The sequence below is a fragment of the Myxine glutinosa genome, chromosome 4 (genome assembly GCF_964187855.1).
Source record: "Myxine glutinosa chromosome 4, kmMyxGlut1.1, whole genome shotgun sequence".
Classification (NCBI taxonomy): Eukaryota; Metazoa; Chordata; class Myxini; order Myxiniformes; family Myxinidae; genus Myxine; species Myxine glutinosa.
The window spans coordinates 164,910,778-164,931,751 of NC_136264.1; positions in this window are offsets into that span (position 1 = coordinate 164,910,778).

Consider the following 20,974-nt stretch of genomic DNA (forward strand, 5'->3'; position numbering starts at 1 on the left):
ATCCTCCTCCATAAAGACTCCATTCTAGAATTCTGAGCTCAGCATCTTACATTTGCTCTTCCACAAGTCTCTCTTGTGAGACCAGACTGTTTGAATGCATTCTGATTTCTTTTCAGATTGGTTACTAGATTTGGTGTCTGGTTCAATAATATGACTATCACTAGTTTCACGAGCATACAAATCATCACTGTCCAGGACCATAAAAGTACCCTCTAAAGTGTACAAGGGTGCTGAGTCCAAATCTTTTTTACAATCTACTCTCTTCAGAGTGCTTCCTAGACTTGGAGCGAGTCACTACACATGACGGAAAAAATATCAGGAATCTCCTGCTGGGAAACCCAACTAGGCCTTTCAACTAAGTGCGGGTTAACCGAGATTCTACCACCTGCTAAGTCATTTCTGATAATAAAAGTATCTCCATCAATGGGAAGAGTAGACTGTAAGCCGACAGTGACAGGACCTGACACCAACTCGCACGTTAGGTGATGATTTATGACAAGACGAGGTAGATAAGTTGCTTCGGTGACAAGAACAAGCCGATTAGATTTTGGTTCAGGTTCGGATACAGATCCGGCCTATCAGTGGGATACAAAACGTGAACTGTTCAGTCTAGCGGAGGTAGTTGTTGATGTGTATACCGAGTGATGTTCTAGTTGTATACAAGATCGTGTGTCTTTTCCCCATCATCCCTTTGTGTCTGTTGAACGCTTAGTTTGTTCCATATTTATAGCGTCCAGTCTGTCCTTTTCACCGAATAGATTGTAAACTTTATTTATAAGAAACGCCACCCAACCTTTTTCCTTCCCGCACACAAACAACTATCGGTTTTGTTTGCATTTGGTCAATCTTTGGGGGAACGCAGTAAAATAATGCAGTATATTCATAAAAACGTTGTTTCTGCATTCACAAAGGACTTTATCAGACCTCCAACTCATACGGTCTGTATTAGTGGACCCTCAGACGCGACAATATAAATATATACAGTATAATATATATTTCTGTATATACAGGTCTTCTTCTTTCGTATGTAGCACAAGGCTGAGGGGTAACATCATTGGCTGAGGGCATGGCTGTGCCGTTGATGCAATGCCCTCTGTAGGTTAGGGCAGTAATTTGAAATTTGATAATGATGCCGGTGATAGTTCTCCTACTCTTCGTGAAGGACACAGTGGGATCATTAACATCCACCAACTAATGCCAGCAGACGGGACGTCTGTTTAAGGTTTAACGCCCATCCAAGGGATGACAAACATTGATGAATCACCCTGCCTGTGAAACACGAGGATGACAGTTTATAGCTGGGTAGGGATTCAAAACCAGGGTAAACGGCCCGGAGGCGAGTGTGCGTATCTCTAGGCCATGTCAATCCACTACACATGCAGGTATTTGACCATGTATGCCTATAATACACATATATAGATATGTACATATATGTATGTATATATTATGTATATATATATATATATATATATATATATATATATATATATATATATATATATATATATATATATATATATATATATATATGTAGGGAGCTGTAATGCCCCTCCCCCTTTGTATATCCTTGCTGCTTTACCAATTACCAAGTATAACCAATTATATGTTTTGTTTTGACTGATTGCTGTACTCTTTATAATACTTAGTCCTTTCTTGTGCATTGAGGATGTGTAATATCCTAATAAGGAGTTCTGTGCCTGTGAGCTCTTGGCCTGTGTGGGCACAATCTCTCGTTCCCCTTCCCTGGCCTTGGTGGCAACTGTTATCTCTCAGCCTCCCTCTAGACTTTGCCAATATCCTGTGGGCTGACACATTTACGATTGTCCCCTCCTTTTGTACTTTCCCAACCAAGGTTTCTATACAGAAAGTTGTAAACATGTTGCCACATATGGCTGACCATCTCCTTATCTGAGTTAAACTATGAGTGGCCTTGATGAGCTTCCTCTAACTAACTGAACAACAGGATGGGACTATGGTGGGAGGGCCAATGAGCCCATTCTGTCTCTGTATCTTGTGAGCTAAAACCACACCCGATATTCCTTATATAAAGCAAGTTTAAATCGAATTATTTCAGAGCATCTTGTTGTAGTGTTGGTCATTTCATGTGAACCTTCTGCGACACCTTGCTGTCCGCAAGCTTGTGTAAACGAGTTCTAATAAATATATCCGTTGCTCCTTTCTCTGAGTCTTCTGAGTCCCAAGTTCTAAGTCTCAATCCGATGAGTGGTGGCAGCGGTGGGATCAGTCTGTGCAGTCCGGGACGCGGTCCCAGGCAAGTGAGTGGTGAGACCAGCTGGCAATTGATCCGGGTCAGGTGAGCTGTGGTTTTCTTTTGTTTTTCCTTTGTAGCCTGGGGGTCAGTCCAAATTGCAACCCACTCTCTTGCTCGGGTGCCGTTTGTTCCGTTCCCTGCTCAAACCTGATCCACGAACCTAAATTTAAATACGGACCGCTTGGGTCCCGGAGCAACTGACTGTTTATGGACTCGTCAGGGTAACGTTACGTAAGGGGAAGTGCCCCATGTTGGGCGCCTGTGGATAAGGAGTAATAGATCTCTGGGTTGTGAGGGTAAGGATAAGGGCGGCGTCCCGATCCGAGGCCTACCCGGGAGACGTTGGAATTATAAGTAAGGTTAGAAGTACTATACGGGCGAAGGACGCCAGGAAAGCACAGTAAGGGTAGGATAGACGGCTGAGTAGGCGGGCGATCCTCTCAGGAGAGTAGGTAGCGTGGCTGTACCGCGAGGCGGGCGATCCTCACGGGTACAAGGCTGCGAGCCTCTCAGAGTTAGGTAGACGGCTGTACCGCGAGGCGGGCGATCCTCACGGGTACAAGGCTACGTCGGTAAACTAAATTTTCCTAGGATGGGGAACAGGATGGGTAATAAGACTGTAAAGGCAGGTGAACCGCTTAGAAATACCCCAGCATTTTTCATGTTTCGGAGGTATGGCTATGATGCTGCGAGACCAGGGAAGTCATGGGTTGCGCTGACGAAGGATTTAGGTGAACCGTGGCCCGAAGGAGGGTCTTTTGCGCTGGAAAAATTGGACGCGTTGTATGAGGCATTAGAAAAGTTGGAACAGGCCACGAAACACTTCCCGCCTGACTATTGGAAAGTCTTTGGTTGGTGGAAGGAAGAAGCGATGAAGCGACACGCAAAGTCGAAACAGGCCAGCTTGGCCGGTGAGGTAACAAAACTCAAGGGTCTGAGGAAACAGGCAGATAAAGTGCAGGGTGAAGCGATTAAAGAAATAGAGAGGCAGGCCAACGCGCGACTGATGTCGCTCGTTGAAAACCCAGACCCCGCGGTAGGGGAAGTAGTGACCAATCTACCCTCCCCAGCCCCAGACCTAAGCCCTGTCCCGGGGTTTCAGGCACCACCTATCCTTTCTGCGCTCCCGCCACCACCTCCCTATAACCCCGCTACCATCGCGCCCCAGATACCCCAGAACCACCCGAGCCAGGGAAGACCGTTTGCACAACTCGGGGCTAACGGAATAGATGACGGGACTGACATCGCAGGGTTCCCGCCACCGATAGGACAGGATGGGTTATATCCCTCACTGGTAGGCTGTAATGGGAAAGAGACCTCACAAACTACCCCATTGGAATGTCAGGAAATAGAGGGAAGGAAAACATTGTGCCCCCTACAAGTTATCGGAGTTGACGCAGCAGGTCATGGGGTTCGAGAAAGGGTACCATGGAAAGAATCCTCTTTAACGGTAATGCGGGAAAGGATTCAACATTTGCTTATTGAGGATCCCCGACAGATAGTGCCAACCATGTCGAATTGGGTTATAGCTGGCGAGTGCGACTATCGAGACATAACTCATATGGGAGTATCCGTGCTCCCACCCAAAGTATGGGAAAGGGCTAGACTAAGAGCACACTGGCCGCACGACGATCCAAGGGCAGCAGGAGCGGGCCAGATAACACCAGCGCAATGGGACGCACTGAAGGTCCGGCTGCTGGGTGCCATCGAACATGCGCTGTTGCCAGCAGGGGGTCCGGATTGGGGAAAAATCGGGGCCATAAAACAAAAACCAGGAGAACCAATTGGAGAGTACCGAGAAAGGTTGGAAAAGGCCATCGCGCGCTGGGGAGGACTGGGTCCGATGCAGCTGGGAGGGCTACCCCAACCATTGGTAAATCAATATCTAATCGAGGGGCTTCGGCCGATATTAAAGAAACAGGTACAGTCCGTCCTCTTTGGCTGGAAGGGAATGACAACCAACGAATTATGCGACAAACTGGAACAATGCCCGGGCTCCTCCCTAGAGGAGAAGAAGGATATTAAGGAGGAAATATTGCAAATGTTTGTCCAGGAGAAACGGGCTCAATTTAATCAAAATAAAAAGGGGGATCAGAGTCAGAACTACATACGCGAACAGTGCCAGAAGTGGGGGCCTGTTCGAGGTTTTGAGGAACATAGGAGGGGGTGTTGGCCTTTCTATAGGGGCCAATTCCCCAACGGAGAGTGGATCCACCACGAAAATGAAAACTGCGACGGTTGTACTGAGGAAGACTTTGGACTAATTAATATGGACGAGGTAAAACAACAATGGACAATACCACCCCCTCTTCCCCCTCCTCCTCAAAACCCTCAAACTTGGACTGTGCAAGGGCCCCCTCCCCAAAATTGGTATCCACCAAGACCCCTTCTCCAAACCCCTGGACCACCCCCCAATAGTGGGATGCAGAATGGACCAAGGGGGAACTGGGCCCCGCCTCGGGGTCCGCCGCAATGGCAACCAGTAAACCAGTCACATTGGGGGCCGCCAGAACGCCGGCTGGGCGGAAGGGGCGCTGTAGAGGGACGACCTATGCCCTCCGCACCACCGGTTCCGCAGGAACCGTGCCATTATTGCAAGCAAATGGGACACTGGATACGTGATTGCCCAAAGGCTCGTAAGGGGTTTCCGCCCCAATACAATAGAGGGGCCTATTGACGGGACGCTGGCGGGTCGCCCAAGGAGTGTCCTCTCTTGACCATGACACCGGAAGAGGAACCGACCTTGACGTTGGACGTGGAGGGAAGACAATTAGAATTTCTCGTCGATACGGGCGCGACTCGCAGCACAATTAACAAGGGGCAATTGCCCTCTTTGCGCCCCACGGCGAGGAACGTTCAAATACTGGGCGTTTCGGGCTTACCCCAAGCGCTTCCTGTTTCGGAGGAAGTGCGAGTAACATGCGGCCCGCTGGAGGCTAAACATGCGTTCTTGATGACTACTACCGCCCCGACAAATTTGTTGGGACGGGACTTGTTGTGCCGATTGGGCTGTCAAATTTCTTGTACAGAGGAGGGAGTTTTCGTAGACGTCGCGGAATCTAAACGCGACCTGGTAATGACGGCATTGTCTCGGCCCGGCCCCACCGCGTATTGGTGGCGCTTGGATGAAGGGGCTCTGGCTGCTTGGACGCATATCATAGATAATGTGTGTTTGGACAGTTCAGTTCTGAGAGATTGGCTACAACTGCACCAAATTTCGATAAAAAACGTAAAGGATAATCCACCCCATTGCACTGCGTACTATGATGCAACGGGCGAGGATGAGAATTATCGAGATAAGGTTAAGGAAAAGCTGGGCGAGCGCACGCCTCTACACTTATCACGGATATGGATCGGCCGTGAGGGAATAGGAATCGAGGCAGTCCTAACCTCGAGTCAGCGTGCGTTGACCCAATACCCCGAAGGAGCGGTCGCCCATGTTACCCTCACTACTGCCAAGGGGTGGCCGCCGGAAAGTGTAGGTTGGATGGTGGGGCGGTTACGAGAAGTTCCCTTACAAGGTTATCGGAGTAAGAGAGGCCGCTGGACTTTGAAACGGCTCCAAAATGGCGAAGGGTTCTCAATTGACTTCAAGACACAACGGAGGGATGGAGTGTTCGAAGTAGCAGAGTTGCCTCCTAAGGGCACCTATGCCATGAGGGCAGTGCTGACGGACCCGGGTGAGTCAGATTACCTCCTAGCGGAGGTGCCAGACAATTTATGGCCAAAGAGCGACGGTGAGGTTGGACGGATGCGAGACGCCAAACCTCTAGTGATAGCAGTGCAGCCGGGGATGCGCTTGCCAAATGTAAAACAGTATAAGCTACGACCTGAGGCCGACGTAGGCATAGCACCAGTAATTCAATCCCTAGTGGAACAGAAAATTATCGTGGAAACTAACAGCCCCTGTAATACACCAATTTTGCCAGTGAAAAAGCCGTCGAAGGACAAATGGAGGTTTGTACAGGATTTAAGGGAGGTGAACAAGGTGATACAGGGCATACACCCACTAGTTCCAAACGGAGAAACCCTCATGATGTCAATCCCGCCGGACGCAACATACTTCACAGTTATCGACCTTTGTTCTGCGTTTTTCTCTGTGCCCATCGCGCCTGAGTCACAATACTTGTTCGCTTTCACCCATAGGGGGCGCCAGTATACTTGGACAGTACTACCTCAGGGGTTTTCAGATAGCCCCACTCTGTTTTCCCGGGCGCTACACCGCGACCTGGCAGATGTGGAATTGAAGGGAGGGTCAGTGTTGCTGCAATACGTTGACGATTTGTTGATTTGCTCCCCTTCAAAGGAGGCATGCGAAATGGATTCCATGGCCCTATTAAAGGCCTTGGCGGCCAAAGGCCACAAAGTAGGCAGACCAAAACTTCAGTTTGTGCGGAAGGTTGTAACTTACTTGGGACACGCCATTTCGCACGGAAAACGAGAATTGGATGCTGGACGGGTGACCGCTATCATGGAGCTGCCTCGCCCTCGCTCGCAACGGCAACTGCTGCGCTTCCTAGGTATGACGGGATATTGCCGCACTTGGATACTTGATTTTGCGCTGCTGGCTAAGCCACTATACGAGGCGACCAAATCAACCGCCTCGGACGAATTGGTATGGACGGAGGAATTGAGGCGATGTTTTGACGGGCTGAAACAGGCGTTGGTCACGGCACCGTCATTAGGACTCCCGGATTATGCGAAACCATTTACCCTTTACACTCACGCCGTGGGAGGTTTCGCCCAGTCAGTCTTGACACAGACCCATGGGGATAAGGAGCGGCCGGTGGCCTACTTTAGTAAAAAGTTAGACCCGGTCGAACGAGGGTTTCCGGTGTGCCTGCAAGCCGTGGCAGCGGCCAGGTACGCAGTAGAAAGAACAGCGGACATCGTTATGGGACACCCAGTAACGCTATGGGTACCGCATTGCGTCACTTCGCTGTTGTTACAGCGAAGCACACAGCATTTGTCTAACACTAGATTAATGCAATACGAATCCGCACTGATCACTGCAGCCAACATCACGATCGAACGTTGCATGACACTCAACCCAGCCTCACTGATGCCCACCCCTGAGGAGGGCGAACCCCATGTGTGCACCGACGTTGTGCAGCTAGTCTCCACGGTGCGATCGGATTTAAAGGACAATCCCTTAGAATACCCCGACTGTACATATTATGTCGATGGATCAGCTAGGCGCGCATGGGACGGGTCCCTGTTGTCCGGGTACGCCGTGTGCTCGGATAGCGAAACGGTAGAAAGCGGGCGTCTTCCACCTACATTTTCCGCACAGCAGGCGGAGCTGTGCGCCTTGACCAGAGCGTGCAGCTTGGCGGAAGGCCTTGCCGTCAACATTTACACAGATTCGGCCTACGCTCACGGCGTAGTCCACGATAAAGGGGCCATCTGGAAGATGAGAGGTTTTCTCACATCTGCCGGTTCAGTGATAAAAAATGGCGCGTTGGTAGAAGGGCTCCTCCGAAGTATTTTACTTCCCCGCGCTATCGCGGTAATTAAATGTCGTGGCCACCAAAGGGCGGACACTGACGTTGCCCGGGGCAATGCAAGGGCGGACGAGGCGGCAGGAAAGGCCGCCAACCAACAGATAGAACGCAACATGCCGATGGTGACACGAGCAAAGAAGACAGCCGCACAGATTGCTGACATACCGACTGTGGGACCACCCGCCACACCAACTAAGGACGATATCATAAATTTGCAGAACGCTGCACCGACGGCCGAACACGAGGACTGGCTCAAGCGAGGGGCGATACGCCTCGGGCCAGGAGAAATATGGACCCTTGACGAGAAACCTATAGCACCCCAGGCTTTATTGCCTTGGCTGGCACGCATGGCTCATCAGAATGGTCATGTGTGCCAGAGGGGGGTGATGGGACAGATAAACTACACTTGGGCAGCGCCAGGACTGTCACGGATTGTATCCGAAGTGTGCCGATCGTGTGTGGTCTGCCAGCAACACAATAGAGGGGCGCCGCCGAGACATGCACATGACGGGGGACGGCCCCCGCCTAGTGGGCCGTTCGCAACTATCGAGTTCGATTTTACAGAATTGGAACCAAGCATGTCGTTTCGCTATGTGTTGGTAATCGTAGATACGTTCACCAAATGGGTCGAAGCCTACCCATGCGTCAAGTCCGATGCACCGACAGTAGCGAAGCGCCTCGTAAGGGATTTTATGTGCAGATTTGGCATTCCCCAGATAATCTCGTCGGATCAAGGGGGTCATTTCACGGCGCAGGTGGTCAAGGGCATCCTGAAGGCGTTGGGCGTTAAACAATCCTTCCATTGCGTTTACCACCCACAGTCATCGGGACTTGTGGAACGAACGAATAAGACTTTAAAGAATAAACTAGCGAAACTTTGCGCAGACACAGGCTTGAGGTGGCCAGAGGCTCTCCCGCTTGCGTTGATGAGCATTCGTTCCACCCCGGGTCGCACTACGGGCCTTTCCCCCCACGAAATATTAATGGGACGACCTATGAGCTTGCCCGTTTCAGCACCAACAGACATGTCCAGCCTTGCTTTGCCAGTAATGGATGACATGCTTTTGAGATTTTGCATAGGCTTGTCCAATGTGGCACGCAGCATCCATGCTCGAGTACGAGAGGCGCTGCCTGAACCAATAGGCCACGCCATCCACGACTTCCAGGCCGGCGACTGGGTGCTCGTAAAGCACTTCACCCGCAAGGCTGCTTTGGAGCCACGGTGGAAGGGACCATTCCAGGTGCTACTGGTCACACCGACGGCAGTCTTCTGCGAGGGTAAACCTTCGTGGATCCACGCCACCCATTGTAAGTTGTCCATCCCCGCACCACAAGCCACACAAGATACTACACCCCACACAGCTGAAGACAATGCACCGTCTAGGGCACCACAGTCTCCTAAGGGCGGCGATGACGGTCATGATGATGGGAATTCTGGGCAGCTGCCGAAAACCCCCTGCCAAAGATAGGCTCTTGCACTTTGAGCTATCGAGAAAGGACCTCCCCAAGTACCCAGGACCCGACAATTATTCAGCATTTCCCCTCTACCCCGTCAAGTATATAACAGCTCGCTGGGGAGACAAAATAGCGGTGAATTGCTGTAACTTGGAAACAAGCTTTAAGTGGTTATCTGTAAGATGGGTGGAAGCTATAGTGGTACACAATAAGACACCACAGGCACGCATGACAAGACCACGCCTAGTCCTGACTAAGGTTAGGAAAGTGGAAAACGGAACATACACTGGGGACATAAGCAGCCGATATGCCCCAGGATATCGATGGGGCAAGGGCATTGAAAATACTACCCTCATGTTGCATTATACCCCCATTGGTCCGGATACAACAATGATTCTTGAATGTGGAATATGGCCCCCTCGCACGACAATCCCAAATGGAACTGCACCCTACTTACGACCTAGTTGCGCCGCTTATGTCATTAAAACCCCGCCGGCCCAGGAAGTAAGAAGGAAGCCAGAGGAGAACACATACTGGAAGGTCGCACGGCATATGGCCACATTACAGAATAGGACACGGTGTTGGATGTGTATGCACCTTCCCCGCACCAGCACAGCAGGAATACCAATGGTAGTGTTACCCCTATCACTCAATGATTTGTGCTCGAAGCCACTAGACACCAAATGCCTTAGTACAACCCTGACAAGCCAAGGTTCTGACGGAACCGCGTGTAAACGAGTTTTCCAGTACTCGCCCCCCATCCAGCCCCGACACTTTGAGGAACGTCCGGCGCCGGTTTGGGTTAAGCCGGCTAAGGGGCCCTATGCTTAGAAGGAAAGGGCCAAATAATGGTAGGTAAATCCGTGTGTAGAGATACCCTCCTCGCGGACCCTAGGGAAGGGAAACACATGCTGTTAGTAAATGTTACAAGTTCGCCCTTACATAACCTCACACACCTCCAGTTGGCATGGGAAGGGGAAAACGGAACAAACACTATCGCAGACCTTCGCACTTGCATGACCACTCATTTAGTGGCTCCACACGGAACCATGTTTGTATGCGGGAACAAAGCTTACCCGTATTTACCTGATAATTGGGGAGGAATTTGCTATTTAGGATCAGTTTTCCCAGAAATGGAAATGCGACAACACTTGCATAATACCCCCGCACTCATAAGGACACAACGAAGCACCTATTGGCACGACGACGGCACCACCACCTTACATGGCGCTGATTGGGAGAAGGCCGTTAGTTTCTTCTTCCCATGGGCTGGGACGGTCATGAGCAGTTACCGCATTGACAAAATTGCGTTAATCTTAGAAAGTGTGGCCAACGCCACCGCTACAGCACATGACGAAATGTTGGACACAGTTGTCCACCTGCGTACAATGGTTATGCAAAATAGGGTCGCGTTAGATATGCTATTGGCAGAACGAGGAGGGGTATGTGGGATAATTGAGGGTAGATGTTGCACTTTTATTCCTGACCCCTCACAGGGGGTCAGTGCTGCTATTATAAGGTTAAGGGAAAGCGCTCATATATTGACAAGGGATCGAATGGATCGGGAAGCCTCCCACCAGTGGCTTACCGACTGGTTCAAAGGGTGGACAGGTACGATAGTAAAGTGGGTACTGACCGCCTTGGCAATAGTCCTTGGAATCGTGGTTAGTTGCGTAATAATCAAGGCTTTAGTCCTTGCGTGTGTGAGAAAGTTTTCCACAGGATGGATGCTGAAGACGACAACAGAAAAGGCCATGGTGATGATCGATAAGCTGATCGCAGGTCCAGATGACACACTGGCCGTCGACATGACTGCAGACCGCGGTTCCTGGAACGACGACCCGAACGAGCCACTGGGCCGCGACAATGAGATCTCCGCTTCCGAAGATTGTTCTTCCATTGTTGATATTACCGATAATGATGTTGATTACACTTTTGCGGACCTCGAAGCATTTCAGGCTGCCAGGAGGCCGATTACTCTGGGCCCCAACACGTCGCATGCAGACGTCAACGAGTTCCTAAGGGACTCCTCTCGTTTCTTCTCGATGTGTAAGGCTATGACTGTTGCTGGCCGCCGTCGCTGCAGGCCTACGCCACCTGAGAATAATGTTACTGATGATGTTACCAATGATGATGTGGGCCACTTGCAAGGGTCCCCGACTGATGTTTATGTCTCAATGCAGGCCTTGCCTCTTTATGTTTCACGAGCTCACCTTTATGTCTCACAAGCTCACAGTGAGTCAAACGCCACTGACCCAGTCCGGGATTTGGACCCAGCTGCAAACCCAAGCCCGGATGGAGAGGAACTCGATCGTGGAGATACTCTGAGTTCCCAATCTGATTGTTTTACGAATTCGTCCAGGGATAGCAGCGATGCAAGCAGCATCGCCTCGGACGATCTCGACTTTGACCCAAAGGAAGTCGCTCTCCCTCCTTTGGACCGTTATGCTTTATTTTATGGCCATAGGTTTGAGCCACCTGATACTGACGATGTTGTGTCTTCCCCAGATCACCAGCATGTAAGAGACCTCATGAACATGAATATCGATTGAGCGCTGAAGATCTACAAGGATTTCACCTGGGGAAGCCTGGGCGAGCTCCAGTTGGGGAGGAGTCCTGGCCGCACCTCTGTGCTCCAAGGGTGGGTCGGGAGATCTTCCTGGGTGTGGACCCCGGTGGAACCAGAGGTCTTCGTTGTGGATTTGACGCGCTATTCGATCTTCATGCCTCTACGGTCTCACCTCATACACCCATCTACACCTGACTTACATCATACACCCACTTACACCCACTTACACCCACACACCCGCGGATCATCCTGCTGAGTGCGATGTGCGGTACTGGGTACGGGACATGCTCACTGGGCTGCATTCGCGTGGTACGTTTAGTGAACCCTTTACACTGTCTCTCTCACCTCTCTTGGTGGATTTTTCATGCCATTTGATCACCCTGCTTTTACGGACTTATACACTGTATACTTTGTATACTCACATACAGACGCGAATCATCCTACTGAGTATGTGTGGTGCTTTGGGTACGGGACATGCTTACTGGGCTGCCTTCGCGTGATATGTTGAATGACTTTCCTGATTGGTTTTGTTTCTGTTTTGTTTGAAATAAAGGCCTTTGATTGGCTCGTAGATAACTTTGTATCTTAGATCCAAAAGGGCGGTATGTAGGGAGCTGTAATGCCCCTCCCCCTTTGTATATCCTTGCTGCTTTACCAATTACCAAGTATAACCAATTATATGTTTTGTTTTGACTGATTGCTGTACTCTTTATAATACTTAGTCCTTTCTTGTGCATTGAGGATGTGTAATATCCTAATAAGGAGTTCTGTGCCTGTGAGCTCTTGGCCTGTGTGGGCACAATCTCTCGTTCCCCTTCCCTGGCCTTGGTGGCAACTGTTATCTCTCAGCCTCCCTCTAGACTTTGCCAATATCCTGTGGGCTGACACATTTACGATTGTCCCCTCCTTTTGTACTTTCCCAACCAAGGTTTCTATACAGAAAGTTGTAAACATGTTGCCACATATGGCTGACCATCTCCTTATCTGAGTTAAACTATGAGTGGCCTTGATGAGCTTCCTCTAACTAACTGAACAACAGGATGGGACTATGGTGGGAGGGCCAATGAGCCCATTCTGTCTCTGTATCTTGTGAGCTAAAACCACACCCGATATTCCTTATATAAAGCAAGTTTAAATCGAATTATTTCAGAGCATCTTGTTGTAGTGTTGGTCATTTCATGTGAACCTTCTGCGACACCTTGCTGTCCGCAAGCTTGTGTAAACGAGTTCTAATAAATATATCCGTTGCTCCTTTCTCTGAGTCTTCTGAGTCCCAAGTTCTAAGTCTCAATCCGACATATATATATATATATATATATATATATATATATATATATATATATATATATATAATTGTATATGTATAGATATTGTCATGTGATTCCCTCCCGGTTAACACCAGGAGAGTCACGAATGCCCAATAGCGAGCTTTTAACTCCGAAGGCGATGCCAAAATGCGGATTTCACTATATCTATACGTGGGGGAAGAAAGGGGAGGAAGCTGAAGCACTTACCTGAGCGATCCCGGCAGTCTTCAATCTGCGGAAAATAAACTCACACGAAAACCCGGTTTATAAATGTACAAAAAAATAATGAAAAGGTTTATTAAAAGAAATGCCGATAACAAGAAACGCGACAGTAAAACTAAATTCCTATGGGATCCTTTCCACCAGACTTATAACACGGACAAATGGGGAATAAAAGAACTGGAAAATAATAAAATAATAACGTGTGGTTCATCGTGCACTTAGCTCTGATCAGCTCGGGGGGGGGGGGGGGGTGGGGTCGCCAGGAATCGCCAAGGCTCCGGAGGTCCAGCCGGCGTTGCATGCAAAGCGCGTGCGTTGGCGGGAACTAGGCCTCATTGCCCCTTTTGCGCTACAGCGCTCATACTAGACCTCGTCATGCTGTAGCGGCAAGCCGCATGTCGTTTCCGCCTGCAAAACTCTGCACGTCTCCCGGTGGCATCTCTGAACATGGCTGGTCCAAGAACAAACGCGCGAGGGAGAAAAACAAGGAGACCAGAGAAGGGCAAGAACAGGGCAAGATCGGAGTGTTAGAGGGGGTCAGAAAGCAAGAGAGCAAGAGCAGAGGGCAAGAAGAAAATGTCCGTCCTCGAGTTCTTTTAACGTCGGGTTGTGACGTCATCAGCACTTCTCAAACAATCAGCGTGCCACTTCTTGCTCGCCTCTGATGTCATCGATGGTCCTTGCCAATCGGAGCTCTGCTTCCTCCTCGGCCTTCCTTCCACCAATCAGCGGGTAGCTTCTTGCTCCACCATGGCCAATCACGAGTCCCTTCTTACCCCGGCCTTCCCGTTGGTCCACTTCCGCCCAATAGCGTGTTGCTTCTTGCTCCGCCCTGGCCAATCGCGAGTTCCTTCTTACCCCGGCCTTCCCATTGATCAACTCCCACCCAATAGCGAGTTGCTTCTTGCTCCACCCTGGCCAATCACAAGTCTCCGGGGCGTTCTTCGATGTGTGCGATGTGTGTTCAACCAGGTGGGGTAATTAGTGGTAGTGCTTGATCAGGGTTTCCAGTTGGGTTTTATTGAACCTTCACCACCCGTGATGTACCAAAGTTTGTTCATGGCATTAAAAAAACAATCTGCCCCTTTAGGGGTCTATGGGGGGATTGACCCCCAAAATCGGTGTTTGCTTTATTCTCAGAAACTACACATGCAATTCCGATGAAACTTAACCACAACCTTCATCACCCGTGATTTACCAACGTTTGTTCCTGGCATTTAAAAAATCGGGGTCTAAGGTGGTCTTTGGGGGGGGGGGGGGGAGGGAGATGGCTTGCCCCCCCAAAACATGGATTTGCTTTTTTCTCAGAACCTACACACACAATCTTGATGAAACTTCACCACAACCTTCATCATCCGCAATGTACCAATGTTTGTTCAATCCATTGGAAAAATTGGGGTCTGAGGAGATACACGGGGTGGGAAGGGGGGGGGGGGGGTGCCCTCCCAAAATAGGTATTTTTAAATTTGTTTGTTTGAAGTTTTATGATTATGTTAGTATGATTCCACATGCTGCCCTGTCTTCTCGCAAGCATTGAAATTGGTTTAAATACCTTTAGTTAGTGCATTATACTGTTTATTCTACCAGGTGAGTGCCAGGGGTATTGCCCCTATGTTTTTTCTTCTCTTGGCTGTTACAGATAGTGTTTGAATTTGTATTCTCCGATACCGCCACTTCGATTTTGCTAACCTGCGCTGACCTCTCGAGCTAATTGGCACACACGTGGGTTAAAACAGCTATTATCTTAGAAACTAAAACCCTAAGGGGAAAAATTTTGTGTGCTAGCAGCTTTGGATGATGTTGGACTGGAAAGATGTCCAATAGGTATTCACACTTTCCTCTGAGTTGTCTAACTTGGGTTCAAATCTGAGGCCAGCTATAAACTGTCATCCTAGTGTTTCGCATAAGCATCAATGGGGGTGTTCTGTCCCTCAGTTGGTCGGTAAACTGGGCGTCCCATCTGCCAGTATTAGTTGGTGGATGTTAAAGATTTACAGTATTCCTCATGAAGAGTAGGCAAGCCATTTCCAGAACCGTAACTAATATCAAAAAGCTGTCACCTTCAGTCCTGGCTAGCCGGTGTGTAAAAGGCTTTGGCCAAAATCGTCCCTTGGCTGATCCCACAAGAACATGGTAATACATTTAGCTGGTAAGGAAGTTGGAGTCGATTATTCTGAGGACAACATTTGTGTTTTCCTTCATGCTTTGCCTTGCTGAAATTTGGCAAGTAAATTCAGAGTAATACTCCGATATGAGCAATGAAGAGCTGACCTATATGTGAAGAGGAACAGGTTGAGATGGTTTGGATGTGTTGAGGAAGGATCTGGGCTATAAAGCCCAGATCGGTGGAGTGTTGCAGTGATGGTTGTCCTTCTGGAAGTTTTTCCCATCTCCACACAGGATCTCTGGAGCTCAGCCAGAGTGACCATCGGGTTCTTGGTCACGTTTCTTACCAAGGCCCTTCTCCCCCGATTGCTCAGTTTGGCCAGGCGGCCAGCTCGAGGAAGAGTCCTGGTTGTTCCAAACCTCTTCCATTTAAGAATTATGGAGGCCACTGTGCTCTTGGGAAACTTCAATGCAGCAGAATTTTTTTTGTAGGCTTCCCCAGATCTGTGCCTCGACACAATCCTGTCTCTGAGCTTTGCAGGCAGTTCCTTCGACCTCATGGCTTGGTATTTGCTCTGATATGCATTGTCAGCTGTCAGACCTTACAGTCATGTGAAAAAGTAAGTACACCCCATGTAAAGTTTTGACTTTTTCAACATATTTCAACATACAGCTATTTGATCTTCATTTCAACAATATTGATAGATAAAGGTGATATTGTAGCGGTTACCGCTGGATGTACATAATCGCCTTGCACCGGCCAGAACACGGCCAGACGCGCCTCTCCCGGGCATGCCCGGACTCACTGTTCCCGGGCACGCCTGAACCTCCCGGGCACGCCCGGTCTCGTCTTTCCCGGGCATGCCCGCTCTCGCCTTTCCAGGGCTCGCCCAGAGCATCCGGGCATGCCCGCTATCGCCTTTCCAGGGCTCGCCCAGAGCGTCCGGGCATGCCCGCTATCGCCTTTCCAGGGCTCGCCCAGAGCGTCCGGGCATGCCCGCTATCGCCTTTCCAGGGCTCGCCCAGAGCGTCCGGGCATGCCCGCTATCGCCTTTCCAGTGCTCGCCCAGAGCGCCCGGGCACGCCCAGCCTCGACTTGCCAGGCCGCAGCCAAACACGCCCGGGCAGGTCCAGACTCGCCTTTCCAAGGCTCGCCCTTGATACCCGGGCATGCCCGGTATAGCTTTTGCCGGGCAAACTTCCCGACATAAATGTGTATATATATTGCTGCCCGATAAACGGGCTTGTCAGAATACCTGAGCTGTTTTGTTTCAATAAAGCAACTCGGACGAATTCCGTCTTTGGTCGCGTCAATTCTTTCGACTCGCGTTGGAGCGCAGTTCCTTCAATATAATATAACATATATCATGAAACATTTACATTTTGTAGTCCATTGTATAATTTAAATAAACATAAATGCAAATTTCGCATGTGGAAAAAGTAAGTACACCCTTGGCTCTAAGAGGTGGTATTGCCCCCTTTGGCAGAAACAACCTCAAGTAGGCGTTTCTTATAACTGTCTACCAGTCTCAGACATCGACTGGGAGAAATTTTTGCCCACTCCTCCATGCAGAATTCTTTCAGCTGTGTGATGTTTGAGGGGTTTCTTATATGCACAGCTCGTTTCAAATCCCCCCACAACATATCGATGGGATTTAGATCCGGGCTTTGACTTGGCCATTCCAGAACCCGCCATTTCTTTATTTTCAGCCATTCCTTGGTGGATTTACTGGTATGTTTAGGGTCATTGTCATGTTGCAAGGTCCACCTTCGGTTGAGCTTCAACTTTCCGACAGATGGCCTCACATTATCCTCAAGCACCCTCTGGTACAATGAAGAATTCATAGTGGATTCTATGATGGTGAGCTGCCCAGGCCCTGATGCAGCAAAGCTGCCCCAAACCATAATATTTCCACCACCATGCTTTACAGTTGGTATCAGGTTCTTGTGGTCAAATGCTGTCTTTTGTTTTCGCCAAACATGTCTTCTGGTACTGTGGCCAAATAGCTCTACCTTTGACTCATCTGTCCAGAGCACATTGCTCCAGAAGTGCTGGTCTTTGCCGTTGATTGGCAAACTTTAGTCTTGCCCTGATGTTCTTTCTGGACAGCAAAGGTTTCCTCCTGGCACATCTCCCATGTAGATCAAATTTGTGCAGCCTCTTTCTAATGGTAGACTCGTGCACTTTGACATCAACAGTGGCAAGAGCTACCTGTAGGTCCCGTGATGACATTCTGGGGTTCTTAGAGACTTCTTTCAGCATCTTGCGGTCTGCTCTTGGGCTGAACTTGCTGGGGCGGCCTGGCCTGAACAAGTTGGCAGTTGATTGGAATCTTCTCCACTTGTAGATGATCTTCCGGACAGTCGAATGATTGATTTCAAATTGTTTGGAGATCTTTTTAAATCCCTTCCCAAACTCGTAGGCATCTATAACCTTCTTTCTGAAGGCCTCAGAGAGCTCTTTTGATCTCGGCATGGTGACGCTGCATACTTCAACAACAAAGAGCAAATCAAACTAAATGTCTGAGGATTAAATAAGACAGGTTCCTCTAAGATCCTCTCCAACGATGTTCTAATCATTTGCACCTGAGCTGGTGCACCTGATTCTACTTTTAGGTATTTGAAGTAGTGATAAATGTCGGGGTGTACTTACTTTTTCCACATGCGAAATTTGCATTTATGTTTATTTAAATTATACAATGGACTACAAAATGTAAATGTTTCATGATATTTGTTATATTATATCACCTTTATCTATCAATATTGTTGAAATGAAGATCAAATAGCTGTATGTTGAAATATGTTGAAAGTCAAAACTTTACATGGGGTGTACTTACTTTTTCATGTCATTGTATAGTATATAGACAGGTGTGTGCCTTTCCAAATCATGTCAATAAATTGAAGTTACCACAGGTGGACTCCAATCAAGGTGTGGAAACATCTCAAAGATGATCAAGAGAAATGGGAGGCACCTGAGCTAAATTTCAAATGTCAAAGCAAAGAGTATGAATACTTATGTCAATGTGATATTTCAGTTTTTTCTTTTTAATAAATTTGCAAAACTTTTCAAAATCCTGTTTTCTCTTCGTCATTATGGGGTATTGAGTGTAGATTGATGAGGGAAAAAATGAATTTAAACGATTTCAGCATAAGGCTGCAACACAACAAAATGTGAAAAAAGTGAAGGGGTCTGAATACTTTCTGAATGCACTGAAAAACCACCTCCAGCCATGAATAAACCATCTACCTCCAGCCATGCATAAACCACCTCTTTCCATGATTAAACCATCTACCTCCAGCCACGCATAAACCACCTCCAGCCATGAATAAACCATATACCACCAGCCACAGATAAACCACCTCTTGCCATGAATGAACCATCTACCTCCAGCCATGCATAAACTACCTCCAGCCATGAATAAACCATATACCACCAGCCACAGATAAACCACCTCTTGCCATGAATAAACCATCTACCTCCAGCCATGCATAAACCACCTCCAGCCATGAATAAACCATCTACCTCCAGCCACAGATAAACCACCTCTTGCCATGAATAAACCATCTACCTCCAGCCACGCATAAACCACCTCTTTCCATGATTAAGCCATCTACCTCCAGCCACGCATAAACCACCTCCAGCCATGAATAAACCATCTACCTCCAGCCACGCATAAACCACCTCCAGCCATGAATAAACCATATACCACCAGCCACAGATAAACCACCTCTTGCCATGAATAAACCATCTACCTCCAGCCATGCATAAACCACCTCCAGCCATGAATAAACCATCTACCTCCAGCCACAGATAAACCACCTCTTGCCATGAATAAACCATCTACCTCCAGCCACGCATAAACCACCTCTTTCCATGATTAAGCCATCTACCTCCAGCCACGCATAAACCACCTCCAGCCATGAATAAACCATCTACCTCCAGCCACGCATAAACCACCTCCAGCCATGAATAAACCATATACCACCAGCCACAGATAAACCACCTCTTGCCATGAATAAACCATCTACCTCCAGCCACACATAAACCACCTCCAGCCATGAATAAACCATATACCACCAGCCACAGATAAACCACCTCCAGCCATGAATAAACCATATACCACCAGCCACAGATAAACCACCTCTTGCCATGAATAAACCATCTACCACCAGCCACGCATAAACCACCTCCAGCCATAAATAAACGCAGGGGGGTTGCCTGAAGCCCCGGGACAGAGCTTAAGGGCTTGGAGGGTAGGGGATCTGTAACTACCTAACCTTCCCCAGGTCTTGATTTTCAACGAGCGACATTGGTCGCTCCCTGGCTCGCTTATCTATCTTATTCCTTACTCCTTATTCCCGCTTTATCCTGCACCTGCAATTAGTTTGCCTGCTTCCTCAGGCCATCGAGAGGCTCGACCGCCTGCACTTTCCGAGAGGCTCATCCGCCTGCACAGCTGTCTACCCTAACTCCTAGAGGCTCGCCCGCCCCACAACTTTCTACCCTAACTCCTAGCTTTCTAGTGTAACTCCTAGAGGTTCGCCCACCTCATCTCAGCTCTCTAACATAACTCCTGAAGAGGTTCGACCACCTCATCTCAACTTTCTGTGTGCTAACCGTATCTTACCTGTCCAGCTAACCGCCAGGTAATCAGGCAACCTTACTCCTTATTCCCGAGAGATTTCTCCTACATATAGCCGCCTAATCAGAGATCTCTCCCGCACATATGCTAACTGTACCTTACTTTTGCCGGCGTCCTTATGACGCTTCTAACCTTACTTTACGAAACCAATTTATTCCTTATCCTCGGCGCCCTCTTGGGGCACCTTACTCTCCCGTCCCGTAACGTTACCCTGACGAATCCTATAAACAGCTCAGTTGTTCTGGAGCCCAAAAACGGCTCGTTCTTAAATTTTGTTCGAGGATCAGGCTCGAAGCAGGGAACAGGCAAACGACACCGAGCGACAGAGTGAGTTCCAATTTAGCCTAACATCCCAGTCTATAACAAAACAAGTGAATCCTCTTGGATTGCACTGAGGTTCGGGCATGGAATTTCTAGGAGGAAGTATAATTTGTATGCAATGAAAGTACATGTAATATGGGATCGAGTAAGATCGAGTAAGCTTCACCAGTGCGCGTGCGCGAATTTACGTCACGTCGGCAGCGAGAAGGCGTTCCCCAACACGAACCAATCAGGAACTGCCACGCCCACTTATATGATCTCAGAATTCCTGTGACAGGAATTAGCGTTACACTGGCTGGAAGTCATTCGCTAGAGGCGCTTCCTCAGCGCCAATCACCAGTGCGCGTGCGCGAATTTACGTCACGTCGGCAGCGAGAAGGCGTTCCCCAACACGAACCAATCAGGAACTGCCACGCCCACTTATATGATCTCAGAATTCCTGTGACAGGAATTAGCGTTACACTGGCTGGAAGTCAATCGCTAAAGGCGCTTCCTCAGTGCCAATAAACCCAAGGCTCACCTCACCCAGACCGATCAAACCAGCTGGTGTTTTTTCCCACTCACTCGCGCCTGGA